Genomic DNA, 24,110 nt, shown 5'->3' with positions numbered 1-24,110 from the left:
TGGTACTGTTAGTAATACTGGTTATCGTATGTGCAACATTGGGAATAAAAGAATATATTACAATCACAGGTTTGTATTCGAATGTTTCTTTGGAGAGATCAAAGACGGCCTTGTGATCGATCATACTGACGGACAAAAACTTAACAATAATTTATCTAACCTACATGGAATAGCTGGTCGGTTTAAGAGCATTGGAAAGACAGCGGTTCAATCTTTAAATATAGCGACCGGCGAAAAGATGAATTTTCAGTCAATGAATGCGGCTGGCAGGCATTTCGGTATTAACCAGAGTTCAGTCCAACGTGTTGCAGAAAATATAACCAAATCAACTTTTTCATACAAGTTTAATAGCTGGATTTCGTTTTCCTATGTAGACTCTGCAACGATTGTGTAAAAGTCAATTATGGATTTCTCTCCCCTTGATTTTATCAAGGTGATTTCATCAAAGAGATTGTGCAACAGCCGTTCATCAAGGCTACTGTTTTTTTTTCCTTTTAAGTATATAATTATATAAATAATGAATTACGAAAATATCAATGATGTAATTGTTGCTATTAAAAAATTATTAGAAAATGGAATTAATATATCTGATGAATTAAATCCTAAAAAAATCATGTCTGATTTTGAAGCACTATGTGAGGCTAAATTGGAAGGTCGGTATATTTTGCCTGCTCAGTATAAATTTATAAAGAAAATCTAGACAGAGTTATATAAATCACTAGCTACAATAGAAGAACATCAACTAGATGAATTTGTCCCTCTCTGCCGTGCAATCGAAAAAATTAGATCAGCATTGTCTGAAGAATACGAATAAAAAAAAAAATAATTAATACTCGTGCAAGACAGTTGAGAAAAAAGATCAAAAGTTAAATCTCCTTGATTTCTTGGAAATGAAGTCAGGTACGTGGAAATGAAATTGAAAGTAAAATGTCAGTCTCGTTGTACTGACACAAAAAAAAAATATTTTTTTACCTGCATCAAACACAGATAAAAATTTTTTTACCTACATCAATCAATCTGATGAGTTATTTTCACTTGTATCAATCTGATCTGCATCAATCTGATCTGCAGAGTTAAATAATATTTCCTTAAGCTGATCAAATTTAATGCAGGAATGTGCATAATTTAAAATCTGATCTCTGTCACATATGATGACACAGATACGTTTTTGCCGCAGTTCATCTAACTGTCCCTGCGTTAATAAAAAGTCTCCATTACCGAATACATCAATAACTAGATCAACAGTGCTGACCGGGGACTGCATAAACACCTCTTTGATGTAGTTTTCAAGTGCTTGTTTGTCGTGTATAAAAACCTTCACGTGCTGGTACATATATAATACTCGTTTGATTAATTAAAAATCAGGGTCTGTCAGGAAAAAATAATTCTGAGCGACAGTAAAAACAATATCCACGCCGACTGTCAGGATTTTTTTGGAGATTTTTAGGATAGAAATCCTTGAAAATCATAGATTTGATGATTGAAAATCTTTAGGATAAAATTCTTAAGACAAAATCCTTGAAAATCTTTAGATGAGATCTTTACGATAGAAATCCTTAGGATTTCACATGTAGATTAATATGTAGTGTTTCATGTCTTAAATCCAGAAGGTGGCCAGATTGGTCTGTTAATTTGAAATTTATTCTTGATAACAGTGGATTATAACACTGCAAATAAACCTGATTGATCGGCTTTTGCACAATCAGATACCCAGGTGGTTCTTTCGGGGTGAATGAATAAAGAACAAATCCTTGCTGGGCTTGATTTGATACTGTTGTGTCTGTGCTGTAGCTGCCATCGATTACATCACACACAAGATTGACCGCGACCACAGGGGTTATATTTACGATTTCCGGGGATACATGTCGGCCTGTCCCTTCCGAGTCATTGTTGTGCCGGAGAATAGTTGCTGGTGGCAGTATTTTTCTCCACGCAGCGAGTATGTCAGGAAAGAACTCATCAATGATTTTGGTGGTGGATATTTTTAATTCATCTGCGTTATACCCGGGAAATTTAAAACTTGGCAGATCTGCTTCTGTCATTTTATATGCAGTTAAAAACTGTTGTTTATTCCATCCCACTGCTGTTTGTATAATAGCTTGATGAACGGTTTCCATGTCGAATACAAGCCGATTTAATATTTCAATTTGCTTAATAATTTCATTTTTTGCCGACGACGTGTCAAGGAGATACTCGGTAAATAATTGGCGTAATTTTTTTTTGTTGCGTCTCATACTCGCGGCTAATATCCTCGAGAGTAATTTTTATATCTTGCTCGAGATACGGTCGCTGCGGCGATCCATAATACCACCCCCAACGTTGAGCATCACCCGACGTAATATGAAATCTGCTATTATCCGGTTTGATATTTACCTTTCCATAACAGATTATTTTCATATTTTGGGATATAACCATCATACGATCTTTTATCAGTGACATAGTGAGACTTTTTCGGTTCTGGTGGTATCGATGGTGCTTCAGGTGGGATTTCAGGCCATCCTAATACTGTTCTGATTGAACTCTGATATATATCCACGGCGTAGTCTGAAGTGCTTATTTCGATTGCAGAAAACAGCGTTGGTTCATGAACGGTTTTTGCTATCTTGGATTCTTTTCCTGTGATATTTTTTATTCGCCGTTGTAATTCCTCATTGATTTCTTCGATTTGATAAGACCCGGTTGGTATCCCAATGACGTTCCAGTCGGGTGTACCATCTTCTTTATTTTTATTTGCAAACACAAACGAATTATTCGCTGGTAATCCACCGAACGATTTTGATCTGATATTGGGCCAACTGTGATATACTCGTAACTGTGCTAGTGCGATTTCTTTTACGGGAATTGCAGTTGGAAAATTAATACTAAATTCAGGGTTAGTCGAACTTACCGTTATCATTGAAATTCTTTTGGGGCTTGTATTTTCGACTATCTGTTGAAGTAATTCCGTCATTATTTATCTTTGTTGTTTTTAAATGGCGGGTGCAGTCTTCGTATATCTTAACCATTAACGCGAATTCGGAATCTGATATTGTTGTATCGTTTATGCTTGATGATATCAACGACGACAATTTTGAGTATGCGGTTGTTGCTGTGTTTAGTTGTATGACATAATCGTGCAATTTTGTGCTCGTGCACGAGGATATTTTTTTGCGATTATATTAAAAAGCCCTGCGATGGCAGTTGATGAAGAGACGCATATCGCTACTGCGATTGTTACTGGCGTTAGCGCTGATAATACTACGCCGGTGGATGCAACTAACGCGGATACCGAGGATACTAACGCATCCAGGATGACTGCTCGTCGTTTATAGTTTTTTACTTTTAGGTTGTATTTGTCGATGAGGGTTTTTAACTCTGATTGCCATTCGCGTACTTGATCGTATCTATATTGTTGCGCATCTAATGTTGTCGTTGATGCTGTCATTCTTAACTCTGTTAACGGAGTCATTTTATTATCTTACGCAGTAACCAATTGAGGTGTTACAGCTACAAATTCCAAACACCACCAATAAGATGTTGCGTATAATGTCTTATCGGCTGCTTCCAGTATAAATTCCTCTTCGGTTCCGCTATTTATTATTACAGTACAACCCCGGATAACCTGTCCATGGAATGTCGCCAGGGATATGTTGTGAAAATCTCAAATTTTGCAACACTGAACACAGAAAACCTGTACACGCCAGTGACTGTTGCGGTGTATTTGATAGTATTATTTTGTTTAGAGCATGTTGCGAGCCCAGATGATACCGTGTACACTATGTTGTTAAAATGCCCGGGGGGCAACTCCAGGTGGAATTTTAATCAAACTGGTTTTGTTAACGATCTCAGGAATCCCACTTACGATATCTTGCTGTGTTTGTTTGATTGTGTCAATGTTGGTTTTGATATCTTGCTGTGTTTGTTTGATCGTGTCAATATAGGTTTTGATATCAGAAAGATTTATGTCAACGGTGTGCGGAGTGCCGAAGAATCCTTTTGTGGTTTCATCAATTTTTTGAAAGTTTCTACGAAGTCTTGAAAACGCGTTTACGTGAACGTCATACTCGGCTCGCAACGTGGATAATTTATCGTCAACGGTGCCATAGTTAAAGTCAACATACTTTTTCTTTGCAGCATCTTCGTCGGATGTTGGATCTCTTAAAACGACTATTTTGTTCCCGTTCATGCTGAGTTCACCTGTCATTGTGTCACCTGTGTTTTTTAAACGATTTGCTACAACTTTTTTCATCTCGTCTCTGAAACTTGCAACTGATACACTTGAATCCCTGATTTTTCCGCTGTCAGTAAACACAGGAATGTTATCCGGGGTAGCTCCGAGAACCCTGAGAACTATGTCATTCAATTTGATATTACTGGTTTTTAGCTTGCCATGTCGGACCTGAAAAATAACAACCTCATCTGGGTCTATCCCGGATAACGATAAAAGATTGTAGATTTCATCTTTGGTCGCATATTTTGATAAATCTACATCACCGCGTTTTGTTTTTTTTTTTATCTTTGCTTCGATGAGAGATCTTCCGTAAATATCTACCATTATTCTCTTAAGGATTTTTTAAATCTACCCGCGGTATACTCGTGCACGACTTTATGAGTCGATTTGGTTGATTTTGATATCGCGTCAAGCACATTTAATACTTCACGGCCACATATTGGTGGATCGGTTAGTGTTTGTGTTGGTAGCGTTGAATACCAGATTGGAATGGGAGATGGAGTACTTCGTACTCTATGCACATATTTGAGGAATTCAACTGGCGGTGCTAACCAATACGAATCGAAATAGATAATTCCACGTGGATGTATCACGTAAGCAACCCAGTGAGTTCCTGGACCATCGCTGTTATCGAGATTAATAATACCAGGTTCTGGATTATTCAGTTGTTGTGGTAATTGATCTCGCATAAATACACCTTTGAAATTTTTTATTTTAAGTTGTTTAGCAGCATCCAGCATATCAAAATTTGACATCGGTAGAAAACCAGCGGTTTTCAAAACCGTTTTGGGTACCATGACGGCGGAGTTCACGGAAGTCTGAGACCCCGTCCTTTTTTTTGTATCGTTTTCCAGTTGCTTTCTTTAATGTCATCCCAGCAGCTGTTCCAATAGCTCCTAACGCGGCTGCTTTTGCGATAACTGAGGCAGCAGCAGCTATTAATGCTGATATTGCTGCGAGAAGTGGAAATATACCACCGGTTTTAACCATATCTTTGATAGCTTTTGGAGCGAAATCAAGTCGAACTCCGGTTTTTGCTTGCTTTGCTTTATTGAAATGTTTTAGTTGGGTTTTAGTCAGCGATAACTTGTTTGGACCACCATTAGCGATTTGATCGTTTTTTAGTGTTAATGAGGCCCCACACACACTCGCGTTCTTTGATTGTAATTTCTTTATCTGACCAGAAGTCAAAGTAACATTAACGTGACTATATGACATTTTATAATTAACGCGATTGATCTAATTGTCTACCATATTTTTAACGTTACATATTTTCCACTGGTGCATCAACGAGTCTCATTCGGCCACTGATACCTTCAAGTAACATTGCCTTGTTACTGAGTATGACCGCTATTGCTCTGTAACCAGGGTCGAGACCAACAGCCGGCGGATTATTAATATGAGCTCGGAAGTGTATATCAACGACAAATTGCTTGGATAAATCAAGATGCTCCAGCGGAAAGTAATAAATCGGATACAGATTTGTAAAATCAAACTGTGATATTTGCGTCCAAGTATCTATATTCGTGTTACGCGTCAAAAACGTCAACCAGCGATTATATGCGCGCGCCACATGATTATTGTCGAAATTTAATGATATATCTTCGGATGGTTCTTGTTGTCCGTTTATTCTCAACGAAACATCAGTAACGCCAAGTTTGTCAAATATCATACAGGATTGTGTCTGGTTATTAAATCGGGTTTTATCTTGAAGCACAATAAAAATATGTCGTGGCGCAGAAACACCTTGCTGTGATGCTATATGCCAAGTAAATAAACCTCTGATGGAACTTTGGATGGAGTCTGTAGTCACTGTTAACCACGACAGCAATGATTTGCCACCTTGATTCATAAAAGAGAGTAATCGCGGTTCTTCCGTGATCGACGGAGTTAATACCGGCATCCACAGTGAAAGTTTTGTTATATCTACTCTGTCAGCATAAAGATTATCATCAACACCATCTCCTCGCTAGATCGCATCATTATCACTTTCTTTTCTGTTAAGCACAACTGTGTGTCTAGCTCCAAAGATGACCCTTCTAAAATCTCTGCAAAATCCTAAGATATGAGTTAGTGGAATCGCACACGAAAAACTCCTGCTGAGTCCTGACAACATTGCTTGGCGTGTTAAAAATCCCGAGTTGTAAGTCCCGGAAATGCTTTTTATAATATCAAATGCACCAGCTGGTCTAGCTTCATACTCAGGACCATAAGCAACTGGCTGTGGGTCAGATGCAGTATCTCGTAGTGTTCGCAACTTAATATATTGAATATGATCGGCGTGGTTGGTAATATCCTTAGCAAACATCACTGATGGACCAGCCGATCTTGTAAAATCATCAGAATATCTTGCTAGACCAATTATTGTTGTAGCAACATCAACATCACTTTGAATCGATTCGATATTTTTTCCATCAATCATGTAAGTGGCGCTATTAAATAATGTCATCATCCCGTTGTTGACAAAACCAACTCGGTCATTACCACCGTAGTTAGTACCATCCGCCTTTATAAGTTTACCTTCTACTTCAATAAAAGCCTCATGGGGTAGAAAATATCTACTTGTATCATGAACCTGAAGTTCGATACGCCCCCGTTGATCTGGTTTAACTGCATCATAGGAATAAAATTGATAATCACGCACTGAGTTATCTTGCTTGACCGGCTCATCTATGTTAAATGCTGGGTCGGATATGCGTTTGAACATTTTATACTATTGCGTATTTTTCCAAATGGTGATTATCTTCGTCGCACACGAAGTCCACTTCCTGCTATCAAATTCGCGGTTATATTTTTTTGTGCGTCAGATTCCTGGTTTATTAACGCTGCTAGTTTTTGATTTGCCGCTTCATTTATCACCTTACTGACATCCGCGGGCATAATTTCGGTACTCGGTAATTTCACCGGTACTGATTTTCGTCTTATTAACCGTGCTAGTCTTTCTTTGATTGCCGAAAGTGCCTTACCAGCAGCACTAACAATTGCACCAGGAGCTTCTTCACTAACAACATTAATGGCTTTCATCGATAATTGTTTTGCAAGAGGACCAAATTTTGGTGCTAACCCTGCAAATAATCTTTGCGTCACATCACCAAGTCCGTCTCCGTAAGCTGCTCTGTTGATTGGTAATCGTGAATTTACTGCTCTGATCTGCACAGGCGTATGTCTGATATATATGACCATGTTAAGCTATTTACTATTGTTTAATCGCTGTAATCATCAACGAGTTCTCGGTAAATACTAGCATTCATGACACCACCTTGAAACAATCGCCGACAGATATCAGCGGCTTCTTTAATTATTTCTGGTGAGTTATTTCCGGCTCGTTTTCCTGCTGTGAGAACTTCTAACCGCGAAACGCCATTGAAGATATTATCAGAACAAGGAATAAAACCACTTCCCAAACCCTCGCCAGATTTCGGTTCATCTTCTGGTTCAACATCAACCGGATAATATATTTCTTCCTCCTCCGCTGCAACAATTGGAGAAGGTTGATCGGGGGGATCTGGCTGGTGTTTTGATTTCTTTTGTTCTTGTTCTTTTTGTTTTCGTTCTTTTTCTCGTTCCCTTTCTTTTCGTTTTCGTTCCTTTTCTTTTTGTTTTAGTTCTTTTTCTTTTTGTTTTAGTTCTTTTTCTTTCTGTTGTTGTTTCTTTTCTTGCTCTCTTTGTTCTTTTAGTTCACGATGATAGGCTTCTTGCTCCTTCTGAATAAATCCTATAATCAATATCTTCTTTGTCTATAGAATCATCATTTCGATTTATTTTAAACACCCAATCGTTCCAAGTACTACTATTTACTCTTTTAGTATACTCGGGTTTTAAAAATTGATCTTTGGAATGATAGCTTTTAGCAGCAAACTCACCAAACCTGGATTTATCCTGTCTAGTTTTCAATTTATATTTTTGAATATCTTGTATAGCTTTCTCAGTAAATTTTTCCCTAAAATCAATTCTTTTTTTTTTGGGAGGGTTCACCAACAGCGACTTCATATGATTCTTTGGGTTGAGGCTGAGCTGCAACTATTTTTTCAGCAGTTTGTTTTAATACCTGAATTAAACTCTCTTCTTTTTCCCCTGGTTCTTTATCAGGTCCCTTAATAGCAGTTAAGACTTTTCCATTAACCGCAGTGACCGGCTTCAATAATTGCTCCGTTTCCGCTGCGTACTCAACTTGTGCTTCCTGCCGCGATTGCACATTTTTCTTGAACTCCTCTTTTACGGGGATATATTTTTAAGTGCTTCTAATCGCTCTCTAGCTAGTCTAGCTGTGTAAGATTCCGAATGTACCATTATTTGGTATAGCAGTTTTTAATTCATAGCAGCAGGGAGGGCAACGCTCTCAACGCGTCACCGACAATCGCGCAATTTTTTCTTAAGTTGCATCGAAGGAAAAAAAAACGATCAGCGATAACAGGTAAACCAATTTGTCGTTGACGGAGTTGTTTTACGCTGAATATCGCATTTTTTTAAACGATTTTTGCGATCCTCCAGGAAGTCGTATTTTGGCAAAATACAGGTGAACCAATTAGAGGTTGTTCACCCCCCCCCCCCCCGCTTTAAGTTCAAACATTATTCACGTAAATTAATGGTTTTTGTTACCTCTACAATAATACAGAAATAAAAAAAATAAACCAGAACAAAAAAAATAAATAAATAAACTACAATAATAACATCGTCCACAATTAATTTCAGTCCCAAGAATGATCACTATGAATGTTCTAACAGTTCTCTAACTCCATTCCCACGAATGAAACTTACACGAGTCAACCCCTGGCATTTTTGTACCGTATGTTAAACTGGTTACCGGTCAAAATTCCCTCTTATCACAAGCCAGTTTCAGGGTTTTAATGATTAAATGGCCTGTACTGCTGTCGAAAAACGAAAGACAAATACGCCGACTATCAACATAGCAGACATCGAAACATCAAACTTTCCATTGTGTGGAAAGTTGTTTATTCAGCTAAAAAGCAAAATTAAAATTGACTGATGTTGATCTTAGTTGATCTCTATGAGAATTTTAGCCTTTATTATTACCACTCTTCGTGAACATGCAAATTATGATGGTCATGTGCCTTGTACAAATAAACGTGCGTACCTTTTTAAAAATATTACCTCACTTTGTACGATCGCTTATATCATTGAAAATTAGTACTTGTGAGCGCGTGATTTAAACGTAAATGAAACAGTTATTAAGGACTAGCTGAAATGTTATCTGGAAGAATCCAATTTGGTCGAAACAATGAATAAAGCAAAATCTGCATCTATGTTTAGGAATAAGTAATAATTTAAGTGACGCTATGCACGCTTTACACTGTGTAAGTACTGTACATTATAGTTCAGTATGGTCTCCCTGGTAAACTCAACGGCCCGCGTATTATGAAGTCTGTATTTACCTTTATTTAACTTTGTGTTGGAGAAATCAGAAAATATGCACATGTATAATAACAATAACAAAATCAATCATAGTACTTTATAACAGTTTAATAATTGTCGGGTCACCGAAACTTTTTTTTTTTTTTTTTTTACATGCCTTTGTCTTAGGACACGGAACAAATTATTGTTTCGTGTCCCAAGATGTAAAGCCATTACAGTAGTCAACAAAAAGACCTAAAAGCTGTCAAGTTTACACATTGGCCCGCGGATAAGCCGACGCTCTTTCTTCCAGGCCTTTATTTTTTGCTAAATGATTCGGGTTATACGCGAGCATATACGGTATGTTTTAATCATTTTCCTACAGTTTTAAGAGGTTATGATATTTTATTCAACTACTACTAGTATTACTACTACTTGCCTGTACTTACTGTCTTCTTAGGATTCTATAACCCTGCTCACAGATCTCTGTCCTTGGTTGAGTATTTTGCTTTATATGACATTTTAATAGAATGTGGCACAAAAATTAGTCAAAATCAATGATTTCTGATATGGATCCATGCCATAAATATTTAAGTAGACTGTATATTAAAATGGATCCCATGCATGTAATTTCAATTGATTTCTATAATAAGTACAATAAACCCAGTCATGTGAAAACATCCCTACTACCAACAGAAAGTGATCTGTCAAGATAAATGGTCTCTCATTAGAGATTGTTGTTGTTGTTGTTGTGGGGTTTAACGCCATTTTTCAGCACACGATAAGCTATGCATGGCGGCCAGTATTAATGTTGGAGGAAGAACCCTGGAAAACCCCAGGAAGATCCACCGACCCACGAGAAGTTACTGGCAAGCCTTCTCACATACCTATATTGGCCGAATCCTAGACCTGAACCCACTCAGGCAGAGGTGAGATGGCAGTGATCCGTAACGGACAGTGCTTTAGACCACTCGGCCACCCCCCACCCCCTTAGAGACTGTAACATCAATAAAACAATTGATCTCTGCATGAAAAATTGGGTCTTTCATGACAAAAGTGGGCTTCCCAAACAGTGATCATTCATAATAGGTACTCTTCCCAAACAGTGATCATTCATAATAGGTACTCTTCCCAAATAGTGATCATTCATAACAGGTGCATTCCCACCCACCAAATAGTGGTCTCTCAAGAGTTGAACCACAAACAACAAAGATCCAGGTCTGCTGTAACACAACGCACCTGCAGATCAGAATCTATGTTGTTTGTTTTATTATGATCACTCCTAACAAACTGCACAGATCTATATCTGCAAATACACTGTCAGATTTGAGTTCGTGCAGTTTTCAATTGATCTGGTTTTATAAGTGAGTATAGATGGTAATTCCTCCTTATGTAATGCAAATTGTTTGACATGTCAGACTCGTTGAAAGTCCAGACTACTATGAATTACTGAAAAGTCTGCACAACTGCTTTGTAGATAACTAAATTTTATATAGCTTTTACACTGGGGCATTGGTTATCAACCTGTTTACCATAGTGGGCCATGTTTGGTATTCTCAATGTGTTACATGTGCTGCAACCAGACATCTAATTCCTGTGTAGCGATTTGTATCTGCCATCTGTCAGTAATCGTAGTAATGCAATATAAACCAATATACTGTTACTTGACAGTAATCATAATGCAAAACAAATCAATATACTGCTACCTGACAGTAATCAAAATAATGTAATACAACTCAATATAATGTTATACCTCTTATTTCTACACTGTTAAATGTCTACCATACATATTTTGAATGTTTACTTTATAACATGATGCAATGTGGGCCGTAACATTATGCTGATTGGGATGCACGTGACCCATGGGCCGTGGGTTGAGAACCACTGTCTTATGGCACAGTGAAGTGACAAACATTCAAATAAAAGACTTGGTCTTTTTCTGTGCAGCAGCAATCATGATTTTATTTTTGTATACATAAAATTTGCGACAGTGACATTAAAATATACAGCAAAAATTCTTAAAAATAAACTCTTTTAATATTCTATCATTATTTAAGTAGTCATTTAACCCTGCCTTGAATTCATGCAATGCTATACCATACAATCCCAAACCAAACCAAAACACAAGTCAAATCATGTATACTTTTCGATTCTGCAAATGAAACCAAAGAAAATCAAGTCCACCATCATGGATTTTTTATGTACCTTTCATCTGGTTAAGTGAAAATAAGCACACTCAGGTATTTATCTAGTTTATCTATTCTGCATACACCTGTAGTTCTATTTCTCTCTCAAAGAAATTTAAGGGTTTGGTAGATTTTTGTATTTTCAGTTCAGCTGATACTGAAAATTTAATATTGTTTTCATGATGCTGCGACAATGTGTATCTAATCCTTTAGCACACAGCTTCATTCCTTTAATTTGCTGATGTTCTTTTACTGCTCTGTTATGCTCAATTTTTAAATTTACATCTATTTTCAATCATGGTTAATTTTATAAAATGCCTTTCACTTTAAACTGTAACTTGGTGTCTCAGTGTCTTTTCACAGACATATATAAAAAGAAAAGACAACCTAAAAACCTATTTTTGGCAGGAACACTTAAGTATTTTTTCTTTTAATGGTCTTGTTTAATTGCTAGTGTGTTCTTCATGATGTTTCAAGTTTTATAAGTAATAATTGAACTGTTCCTTGTTCTTGCTTACACTAGTGTAATGCAACAATGGTTAAACATTAAATGGCAATTATGAGCAGCATTAAAAGTGTAAAGAGAAAATGTATAAAGCAAGACATGTTTCAAATGCTAATGAACATAAACACTGCTGATCCAAACATTAACTGAGCAATTAGACAATGGCTGACTTTAAAACCGGGAGGAAAACAGTGATTACAGAAAATATGTTCAGAACTGAATAAACACAAAACTTAAGATGATTTTGTTTTAAATCTTTTCATATTTGAAGTACAGCAATTGCAACATTATATGATAATAATAGTTTTTAAAATATAGGGTAATTTTGGACACATGTAAATTGGAGTCAGGGCCCGTGGAATATCAGTCAGGGTTTGTGACTTTTTTTAAATAAGTAACCAACCCTGGGCCAGTATGTAAAAAAAATTCTATTAGCACTGATGAAGCAGACAATTTGTCAACACTGTGGTCCCTGTGATTTTATCAATGCAAAATATAAAAAAGGATTTGATCTGGATGTGGCATGAATTGGATTTGATTACTTAAATATGTACAAATAAAGATTTGTTTTTAAGCCATTATTAGTCTTCATCAGACAGCTATGTGAACTTCTTGAGTATATGTGTATACGTTATGTATACATGTATCTATATCTTTTATAACTCCTGGTACATGATTGTATCTAATTTTATAATTCTTACTGATGGCTGTAATGTGTACATATTATCTTTAGTTAGGTCTGGCCTAGATATTTACATGTGTTTACAATTAGTAATAATAATCTTAATAAGACTTAAAATGGTGCTTATGCATAGTTTCTTGGCGACTTATGGAATAATGATAGTTTCCAGAATCATTATGTGGCTTCCCATTGGTTGTGCTAGGTCATGTGAATATGATTAATTCGATATAAAATTAATAACGCACACTGTCACATGGGGTTTATCACGAAGTACAGTCACATTATACGGTGTATATTAGGAGAAAATTGAACGATCCGATTTATTCCAATTTTTGAAGTCGTTCACATTTATTATGTTCCTGTTGTAAATCTGCAGACAAGTTTTATGTTGTACTAATATATTATTGAGAGGATAAACATTCGCTTGAACAGTTCAGTGGAAACAGAAAGTGTTCATTATTGGGACTATAATATTATTCTGGATCTATTATAAATTATTCGAAGGAATTCTGAACAATGCCATCTTGACAGCATCATGAATCTTGAAAGACCAGTACATTTCCAGTATTGAAATTTATAAGAACTTTTCATTCATTTAGGACTTTATAGACCTTTATAAAGACTAGCTTGGATTCATTTCATAATACTGCAAGTTCCTCTGACATTATTAATTTATGATAAATAAACTGGTTGTTAAGTTTTATAAACCTTGCTGGTTTTGTTTCTTTTCTGTGACTCAAGTTTGTGACCATAGAGTCGTAATTCAGATGTGATGCATCATGATAGAGGTTCTGAGAAATGCTCAATGCTGTGGTGATAGGCAATAACCGAAAAATGTATGTTTCCTGTTGCACTTTTGTTAAAATTAGGGTAGGTATGGGTTTTTTTTAAAATAACCTTTTTAAACATGATACACACACACACACACACATATATATATACATATTTTTTTTTTACAGGAGCGTGTGGGAGATGTGCTAGTGTCGTGAATGAAGACAGAGACAGTTTTGGTTTGATTTGGGTTTTGTTTTTTAAAAATTTTTATTTCAGCCTAAAAGAGCCACGTAGCCCCATTAGCCCAGTACGCTGTATTATTGCAGTACTTAATGTTCTTATTGGTACATACTAGAGCTGTTTTGCTATTGCTGCATACTGATAATTTGTATAGTTTCTCTGACTTTCCCTCTTTCTATTCCTATAAAACCTTTTTGCCAATCAAAGTGCATAAATGTAAGGAAAACATCATATGGTGACTGACCCAGATTAATGAACCATGGGGGAACAACTTTAAATTTTTTGGCTACAAAGAAATTTTTGTTACATTTGAGCCCTGTATTATCGCGGTATTTGCTTAACTTAGGTATGGTTAGCACGCACATAGTATAATATACATAAGTTGCAACTTACCTACGAAAAGGAATGTCCATGCCTGCACTGGCAGAATATTTTCACAAAAAACAAAAGGATCCAATGATCAAATCAAACACACAAATGTAATTAAAGTGGAAATCCATGAATAACAATATTACAAATTAAAAACAAATATTTATTTTATATAAATTTTAAATGCAATGTGGGCAAAGAAATATAAATATATAAAAAATTATTAATATTATTATGATTATTATTGAAATATTAAATGCTGTAAATTTTGCTCCATATTGGCTACATGGAATGAAAAATGAAACTGCAAGCTTAACCTTGCAAGGACATTATGTCACCATTAATATATGGCCTATAATCATCAGACACCAGATGATTAGCTCAATATATTTTGTAATCAAAGCCAATGCCGGTATAGCAAGTTTGACTAGAGTTCTGTGTGTGATGATGAATGGAATTGCATGCCCTTTACAAAAAAGTAATGTTCATTCTTTTTCAATGTAAACTTATAAAGAATGTGGAAAGTTTAGGGGAAATTGTGCAATAAAATATTTGCATCCTTACTGGCTACAGATTTACATATGTAAACAACCACTAGACAGCAGGTGTCCAAAATTAATCTGAAAAACTCTTTTGGCATGATAAAAAAAAACCCACAATACAGCATTGGAGTACATTGCTGTCAGGCATTTCTGTACACCTAAGGTTTCCGTTCATGAATAACCATTGTTTTCACATGACGTAGCAGATAATGTGTACGCATATATCTGCCATTTTAAGTCACAAGCCACTGACAACGGGTGTAACGACAAGCATGTTTTCCATAATGCCAGTTTGTGGTATTGTCGGGTGTTCCAACTGCAAAGGTGTACAAAAAGGTGTAAAATTCTTTAATGTACCGAAAATTTGACTGTTCAAGGTGAAGAAACAATGAAATTATCAGAAGATGTCATTTATGGAAGGCAGCTATCAACAGAAAAGACACTGAAACTGAAGAAAGATGGGAACAAATGCTTGTTTGCTCTTAACATTTCATCAAAGGTATGTTAAAAGTAATTTTTCAGTCGAGTTATATGTTTAGTTTGATTTTTACAGACATTTTAATCCAAGCTATAATACTAACTGATAATATTGGTTTACAAGTCCTAGTACAAGCAGCAGAGACCAGTCGATTTGGATTTTAAAAAATTACATGACAATGTTATATTTTAGATTAAGAGTATCAGGGTTATATCTTGACAGTTCTAGTCACTTTCTGTTGACATGACTTTTTTCTTGACTTGCATAATACATTATTTAATTCTTTTGAATAAAGTCATTATTTCAGGTGCTTTCCTTTTCTTTTTACTCTATATCTTGGTTACACAGAAATGACTTCACCTGCAATAGGAGCAGCTCATGAGAGATGTAATCGGGCCAGCCAGCGAAAACACAAGAGAAAGATTTCTGATGCAGTATCATCTCTATTAATATCAAAAAAGAGGTGCAAAGAATTCAGGGACAATAATGCCAGTGGGATATCAGAATATGCTGAGAATACAGATAAACAGAATGAGAGTACATGTACATGTAATGATCACAAAGTGATGGAACGTCCATCTTTTCAGTCTGCATATCAAGATGAAGAAATATCAAAGGCAATCGGCATCCAAACTAACTTGGCAGCCGAAGCAATCAGACAGCTAGAAGATGATAAGTCCTGACTCACTGATGCCAAAGAAAATGAACAGTTTGATTTTAAAGGACTATACAACCTTCTATCTTATGTTGACAATTCTGAACAAGTAGCATGTTACATGGGATAGCCCAATTATGGTGTATTAAAACTAGTTCTGAATTTAATAGAGGGACATATGAGTAACAACAGTAAAAGACTGTTGAAAGAAAATGAATTTCTATTATGTCTTGTGAAACTTTGAATGAATCATATTTTCCACGAAATAGCCAATCATTTTAATGTTTTTTTACCTACTGTGCAAAGAAGTTTTCACAATACTCTGGATGTACTCTAGATTAGACTAGACTTTCTAGTGCAGTGGCAAACACTTGAGGAAATCAATGCCTATGTGTTTCAGAAAAGAGTCTGGGGAGAAAACTGATGTTGTGCTAGACTGTTTTGAATTATTTACAGAGAAGCCAAGAGGTACTCTGAACAAAGTTTACACACATTCAAATTACAAACACAGCCAGACTGTGAAATATCTATTAGGCATTGTCCCTCAAGGTATTGTTACATTTATTTCTGATGGATGGAGAGGTAGAACCTGAAAAGTAAACAACAGAAAAATCAGGACTTCTCAACAATCTATTACCAGGTAACACAATGACAGTTGACAGAGGCTTCAACATAGAAGATGCTGTGCACTTTTATCAAGCTGAATTAGCCATCGCTACCTTTACACAAGGAAAAGCAGTTACATCCACTAGTAGTTGAGAAAACTAGAAAAATTGCATCAGTCTGAATTCATGTGGAACATGTTATTGATCTCGTGTTGCGAAAATTCAGAATTTTTTAGGTCATCATCCCCACTGAGCTTATTAAATTGAAACATGGAGAGAGTGTTCCAACTATTGACAAGATTGTTAAAGTGGCTTGCTGTTTAATAAATATGTGTCCTTCATTTGTTCCATTTGAGTGAAACAGTGCAAGTTTATTGAGCACACCATTATGTGTACATTGAATGTTATTGTCACACATATGTAACATGTAAATTTGCAAATAAAGTGCAATATATTAACACTAGTTCTTTCCATTTATGTTTATAATGTGCTGAATGTCAAAACAGTTATGGCAAGTAAGTGTAAAAAGAAATCAGTTCTGCGCATAGTTTTTAAAAGATACAACATTTATTAATCTGGCTATGGAAATGAAATACATTACTTGGTACTGTTTCTGTCAGCATTTCGGTCGAGTAATTAGGTCAGGTTCATAGCTGGTTTTACAAAACGTAACAATGCCAATAAATGGCAAGAGATATTAAGCAAAGTAAACTGATCTTGTAACAGAATTAGTAAAGTTCAACATTTTATAAAATAAATAGCTATTATGTTGAAGAGAACCAACAATGAATGTGATGTAATGTGTTTACAATGTCTCATATATGGGGAAAAAAATTACTAAAGAATTTAGAAACAGACTATACAACGGGTAATTTCTTGAGAATCCTGTTCTACTGCCAAGCTGACATTTTGGATAGCAGATGATTTTTTACCTGTGATTGACTGATTACTTGGATTTATGTCACGTGCACCCAGAAGGGCATGTGCGATGGGTTTATTCCTGCACAGCAAGATGCTAAATGTTCATGGGGAAAGGAATTACCGAGTAGTGTCACATCGCCCAGGCATTTATATGCTAAAGGAGCACTGCTAATTTAGCTGTCAGGTCATATGACTATATGTCTCTAACGACCTGAATGAAGGGCTTTCATGAGTGGGAATGGGCCCAACACACACTCATGTTAACAAAGAGTTGATTTCAGTCTCTTATTGACTGTACTAGGTGTCAACCCAAGCAGTATGTAATGCCCATTGCGATTGGTCGCAACAATGACATCACATTGGGACACCTAGCTTTAGGCGGGTGGAAATTGTTCCACATCTCCGTCGTTATACAATGTCTGAGAGAGGCAAGAGGGCAAGGAACTCGACAAGCCAGCCATGGATGTCATGTACTCCCAAGAATGCCAGCCTATACTTAGTCAAATTTAGTTTAGTTGTACTAATGGACAATAACAAATGCTAATATTGTGTTAGCCACCTGGGTCAAGTCAAAACAAGTTGCAAAAATTCTAGTACATAGTTTATGTTATAGATGCCCTACAAATTTGTAATAACTAATGTCTGAGTGACATATAAAAAGTTTGGTCACTGTTAGGTCATAAAAGGTTTGAATTTTGAACTGGTGGATTGTAGGATCAAGTTAGTGTACATAATAGTTTTATCGAAACGGGATACCAAGCCAAAATGGTTCCCTGGATAAGAGGAAATATTGGTAGCCCTTAGAAGGGCTTTTTAAGCAGAATTTCCCCATTTTTCTTTTGTTTCTTTACATTTCTTGCAGTCCTTTTTCCTCTCGGGTAATTTCAGGGAAATCGTAGCTGTGTAGCATAAAAATGCAGTTAGTTGCTTCTACTAGCTGCTGGACTGGGTAGTTCTTGTAGGCCTCTTGACAGAATTGTGTAAGGATTCTGACACCATAGTGCCACTAGCTATTCATTTATTGTTGCTTTTATTTATGTTAGGTGTTTCATGCGCGTGTTGCATGCTTTGTTTTACCTGTGGGACAGCTTATAACAAAGTTGGAAACTTGAAATCAAATGCAGTATTGTTTTAAGGTATACATTTCCATCTTTTATATATTGTATTTATTTGTATGATTCTAAAAGATACATAGTAAATAGGATTTTCTGGGTTACAAGTTCAAGATGGTCACGTGGGTCTTCATGTTGACATTTTAGAATCACATTTTCACGTGCATTTAGGGTAGATATGTGGTATATTTTGTAAATTTTATGAATTTCACTTCCTTAATAAACGGACGATGGTTCTACCTTGATACAAATTGGATATTCGACCAAAAACAACACGTGATCCAATGTTTACAGGAATGTCGTATTGTTTCACAGAATTAGCCGACATGGTGGTAATACAATAATTTTGTGGCCATTTCAAAGTTTAGGTAGCATGGCAAAATAGTATTGTCACCTTTGACATTGAGAGCAGAAGTAAAATGAGTTGGGAATTAGTAGAGAATGATAAGAAAGTGAAGGGATAAGTTAAAGCAAATAAAAAAATAATTATACAACACCTGAGTATTAACGAAAATAGATTACCTCTACGAAAATATGTTCTTATATATCGCTTTGAGAAAGTTTATCCTCTCCAACACCATCAGCTAAGGACAACTGTGTCAGATCCCACCTCTGCAATCTTCTGTCATAGTACATGTATAGGAAAAAAATTTGTCACACTCATATTTCTATATTTAGCATTTACTAATACACCATAGCAGCCCCACATATATAATATATAATCCGTTAGCAAAATCTAAACAAATGAGTCATATAAAGTTTGTAAAACTGAATTTCATTGGTTAGAAGACTTAGGTGGTGTTAGAATATATTTTGTACCTCTCATATTTGCATGTCACTCAAACAATTCTAATTTGTAGTAAATTTATTTCTATTTACAGCGATAAACGATTATTCAAAAGACGTAACATTGTATTTATCATTTTGAAACAAAGCACAGTAGTCATGCAGATCATATACAATGCTGTCGGGCATTTCTGTGCACTTAAGGTTTCCGTCTCCAATATTGAAGCAAAACGCATACCGAATTCAACCGATTTACGAAAATAAAATACAGCAATGCTTACCATTTGAAAAGAGGCTATTGTCACCAGAATATTCTGTTCAAAATAATATTAAATTTGGACACAGGGGATGCCACCCCGTGTTTTCCTGACTCGCGATATGTCGGCCTATTCTGCGCACAGCTTTGGAAAGATGTAATATTTATTAATCGGGCAATATAAATGAAATGTATTACTTTGGTCTGTTTCTGTCAGCATTTCAGTCGAGTAATTAGGTCAGGTTTATAGCTACTTTTACAAAATTCAACGTATTAATGCCAATAAATGGCAAGATATATTAAGCTAACAACACCGATCTTGTAAAAAAAAGTAAAGTTCAACATTTTATAAAAAAATAATCTGTTATGTGGAAAAGAAACAACAATGAATAGGATGAAAGGTGTTTACAACGTCTTGCTGATGGGGAAAAAAAACTACCAAAGAATTTAGAAACAGACTATACGCCGGTTAATTTCTTTAGAATTTATATTCTAGCGGCAAGTTGACACGTTGGGTAGCAGACGATTTTGTACGTGTGGAACAACTTCTTGCAAAAATGTAAACTTGGATTAAAATGCAGTATTGTTTTAAGGTATACATTTCCATCTTTTATACAATGCATTTATTTGTATGATTTTAAAAGATACATAGTAAATAGGATTTTCTGGGTTACCGGTTCAAGAAGGTCATGGAGTGGGTCTTCGTGTTGACATTTAGAATCACATTTTCATATGCCTTTCGAGTCGAAATGCCGGATATTTTTGTTCACTTTATGAATATCACTTTTCTTAATTACATCGCGATCGTTCTTTCTTGATACAAAATGGATTTTTGACCCAAAATAACACGTGATCCAATGTTTACAGAAATGACGTATCATTGCGCAGAATTAGCCGACGCGCAGAATTGGCTGACATGGTGGTAATACAGGATGCTATTTTCACGGCGAATTCATCATTGAATCCCGGTTACATGCCAATACAAGGAGCAGCCACCGACGTGCCATTGTCCCCAGACTTTCAAGCCACTGGACCGGCCCTACGAGTTTTACAACTAAACATCGAGGGTCTCACAGCAACCAAACGAACCATCATCAGCACTATAGCGCACCGTCATAATGTTAGCATAATCTGTCTGCAGTAGACTCACTTAGCATACCAGGTAGAAGGACGATACATCATTGGAGTCTTTGAACTCATCTCATCAACGCCAGACTCTAAATTTGGCCGTGCAACGTATGCACACTGTGACATTACTGACGCCTCTCCAGTTTCCTACACCAGATTCTGCGATGTGGTCGAGGTTGGAGGGTACAAGATTATTAATGGCTACAAACTGCCCAGACCCATTGGGACAACAATATGCTTCCAACTCTCAAACACCAAGCCGTCTATATTGTCGACTTCAACAGTCATCACCATGACTGAGGCTACTCGCACCCCGATGAAGGCGGGGAAGACTTGGTAGAGTGGGCAGTGAACAATGATCTCCTTCTGACCAACGACTCCAAGCAACGCGGGACCTTTCATTCTGCAAGATGTCATAAGGACTACTCACCGGACCTTCGTTGGATAAGCTCCACTGGTGACCATCATCAGCCAGTAAGCCAAACAGTTCTTGACGACTTCCCATAGAGTCAGCACAGACCAATACTTATGCATACTGGACTTCAACTGCCGACTATACACATCTCTTCACAGCAGCGTTGGAACTTTCGCAAAGTCGATTGGACGAAGAACAGTGACATATTGGAGTGTACCACAGTCACTATGCCATCACTCTGCATCCCAATCAAGGAAGCTTACCACCGCTTCCAAAGAGCCATATTCAAGGCAGCAGCTCAGTCTGTCCCTCGTGGCCGTCGCCTAGTGTATACACCCTGTTTGGATGAAGAGTTTCAGGCCCTTCTTGAGGAATATGAAGCATCTGGAGACCCAGACACCTATGGTCATCAGATTGTATCACTGGACAATGTCAGGCGCACTTGCTGAGGAAACTACAGGGTCACTCAACGTCACGCGCTTCAGTCGGAAATACTGGAACTTGAGTCGCCGACTTGGCACCGTTCAGAAACAGCCGAGACAAGTCCACCCTGTTGTCAAACCGAATGCTATTGCTAGCCTGTTGCATTTGGGTTCAAAGGACACACAAACACCAAGTAAGGGTCCTACAACTTTATGTAAACTAAAGCTAAAATCTTAAAAAATAACCTCGAAAACCAGTGCTCGTTACAGTACCAGGCCCATCTAAAAACTGCATGCTCTATCATTCTGCTCTTGTTTTAGTAAGGGTTAGAGACAAGGGATTCTAATTAAATTAACTTTTGTGCTTATCCAGGCTCAGATAGCCATGGGAAGATGAACAACAGCACTGAACCTGTTGACAGTCTCTGGTATCACATATCCAGAATGCTTTGAATAATGTTCTGGTGTCATTATTAACACTGAGAATCTGCTAGAATCTGATACAGGCACTTATAACATAGCCACTTACTAAAAGTGGCAAAAGCACCCTTGGAGAAACAGCACAGACATAAAGTACGAGATGGGTGACGACAATACTATCGTCGGAAGTCGGATGAACTAGGTCAAAATAGTCCAGAGGCATTTACAGCAACAGAGCTTAAAAAGGTTCTATGCAAAATAAACTTAGTCAAAGAAGCAGGATGTGTTTATATCCTGCTTGACTTCCTGAAGCATCTTTGCCCGAAGGCAAACATATTGCTCGCCGCCTTATACACCCGGGTTGTTAGGGAAAAGTGCATGCCGACTTTGTGACACCAGGCAAAAATTGTTGCGATTCCAAGCTTGGCAAAGATCCCCATCATGTGGAGAGCTATCGGCCAATCGTCTTGCTTTCTGACTGTCTCAAGGTACTGGGGCGCCTGATTCTCCAAATAATCGGTCCAGACTTGGAGAAAATCATAACTGTTGAGCAGGCAGGCTTCGGGCATGGCTGCAGCACTTGCGACCAAGTCCTTGCCCTGACTACTTTTGTTGAAAACGGTTTTCAGAGGAACCTTAAAACTGGAGTTCCTGAAGCATCTTGGCCCGAAGGCAAACATATTCCTTGATCTAACAGCGGCATATGACACGGTCTAGCATGCGTGGCTGTTGTTGAAAATTTCCATAGTACTGCCACGATGGATGATTGAGACTATCGAACTAGTCCTTCGCGAAAGACGCTTCAAAGTGCACTTCCGAGAGAGCTGCAACTCGTGGAGACGTCAGACTAATCGTCTCCCACTGGGGTCTGTTCTTTCGCCAAGACTTTTCAATGTTTATATCAATGACTTGTCTGAAACACAGTCACGCAAGTTCATGTATGCAGAGGACATTGCTCTCGGAGTCGCTCGTTTATTGAGCTTGGGAAGGTATTGAACAAGGATCTGAAGGAAATGACGGATTTCTTCAAGAAATGGCACTTACAGCCGAGCACAACAAAGACAGTCTTCAGCGTCTTCCACCCTAACAATGTAAATGCGAACCGTAGCGTTGCATCCTCCTCAATGGGCAGCACATAAAACACGACAGGACACCAACATACCCAGGTGTGACTTAGGACAGATAACTGACATTCTAAAACCACATGAAAAGAAAACTGCAGCAAAACTGAGCACTCGAAACAGCCTACTCTGGAAACTGGCGGGCTCACCCTGGGGCACAAATGCTCAGACGCCCAAGACATCAACACTAGACCTCTGTTATTCAACAACAGAGTAATTGCGCTCCAATCTGAGCTCCATCGTCCCATAAGAAGCTAATTGACGTCCAGCTGAACACAACAAAGCGCATCTTCTCTGGATCACTACGTTCTACTCCGGTACTCAGCAACATTCCTCCTATACATATCCGTCATCAGGAGGCAACCACAAAACTGCTGGCTAAGGTTGATGCCAGTGGAAAATTTCCACCGAACATGGACATCACCTCACATTCAGCACTCCTTTGTGCTTCGTGGCGTCCAATCTGGTTAGGCCCGTTGCCGCAGGATATAACAGCTATTTCGGCATGGAGTGATAAAATGTATTCAACAGATGTTTTAAACCACTCCCTCGTAGCTGAGCCACCTGTATGCCATCCTGGCTTCAACCTTCCAAGACATATGTGGACCACGCTGATCCGTTTCGGGACAGGGCAGGGTAGTTGTGCAGTCAACCTTGTCCGATGGGGCAAGGCCACTGACTCTTCATGTAGTTGTAATGCTCTACAGACCATGTCACACATTATGAACAACAGTCCACTGACAAAGTTCCCTGGTGGACTTCAGGCTCTGCACCTTGCTGATGATGACGTTGTTAAAAGGCTGGGCATGTACTGTACACGATAAATAATAATAATTCGCACGGCCGCCGTGTGGCACTTTTGAAAAGACTATTCGCACGGCCGCCGTGTACCTGAAACAGAAAAAAGTGTATTGGCACACACTTCCATTCA

At 37.4% G+C, this 24,110-nt stretch overlaps 1 protein-coding gene across 2 annotated transcripts in view; it reads right to left on the bottom strand.

The window, feature by feature from the left end:
* LOC149807386 (F-box/WD repeat-containing protein 9-like) overlaps positions 1-19,370 on the bottom strand; it is a 49,022-nt gene extending 29,652 nt beyond the window's left edge. For both annotated transcript variants that reach the window (XM_089966112.1, XM_089966105.1), the window contains exon 1: positions 19,154-19,370. The gene's annotated coding sequence lies outside the window, so the exon portion shown is untranslated. The remainder of the gene's footprint in view (positions 1-19,153) is intronic.
* Positions 19,371-24,110: the final 4,740 nt, after the last annotated feature.

This window comes from Sinohyriopsis cumingii, chromosome 1 (genome assembly GCF_028554795.1).
Source record: "Sinohyriopsis cumingii isolate HCF-2022 chromosome 1, ASM2855479v2, whole genome shotgun sequence".
Classification (NCBI taxonomy): Eukaryota; Metazoa; Mollusca; class Bivalvia; order Unionida; family Unionidae; genus Sinohyriopsis; species Sinohyriopsis cumingii.
This window is presented reverse-complemented; position numbering and strand designations above follow the sequence as displayed.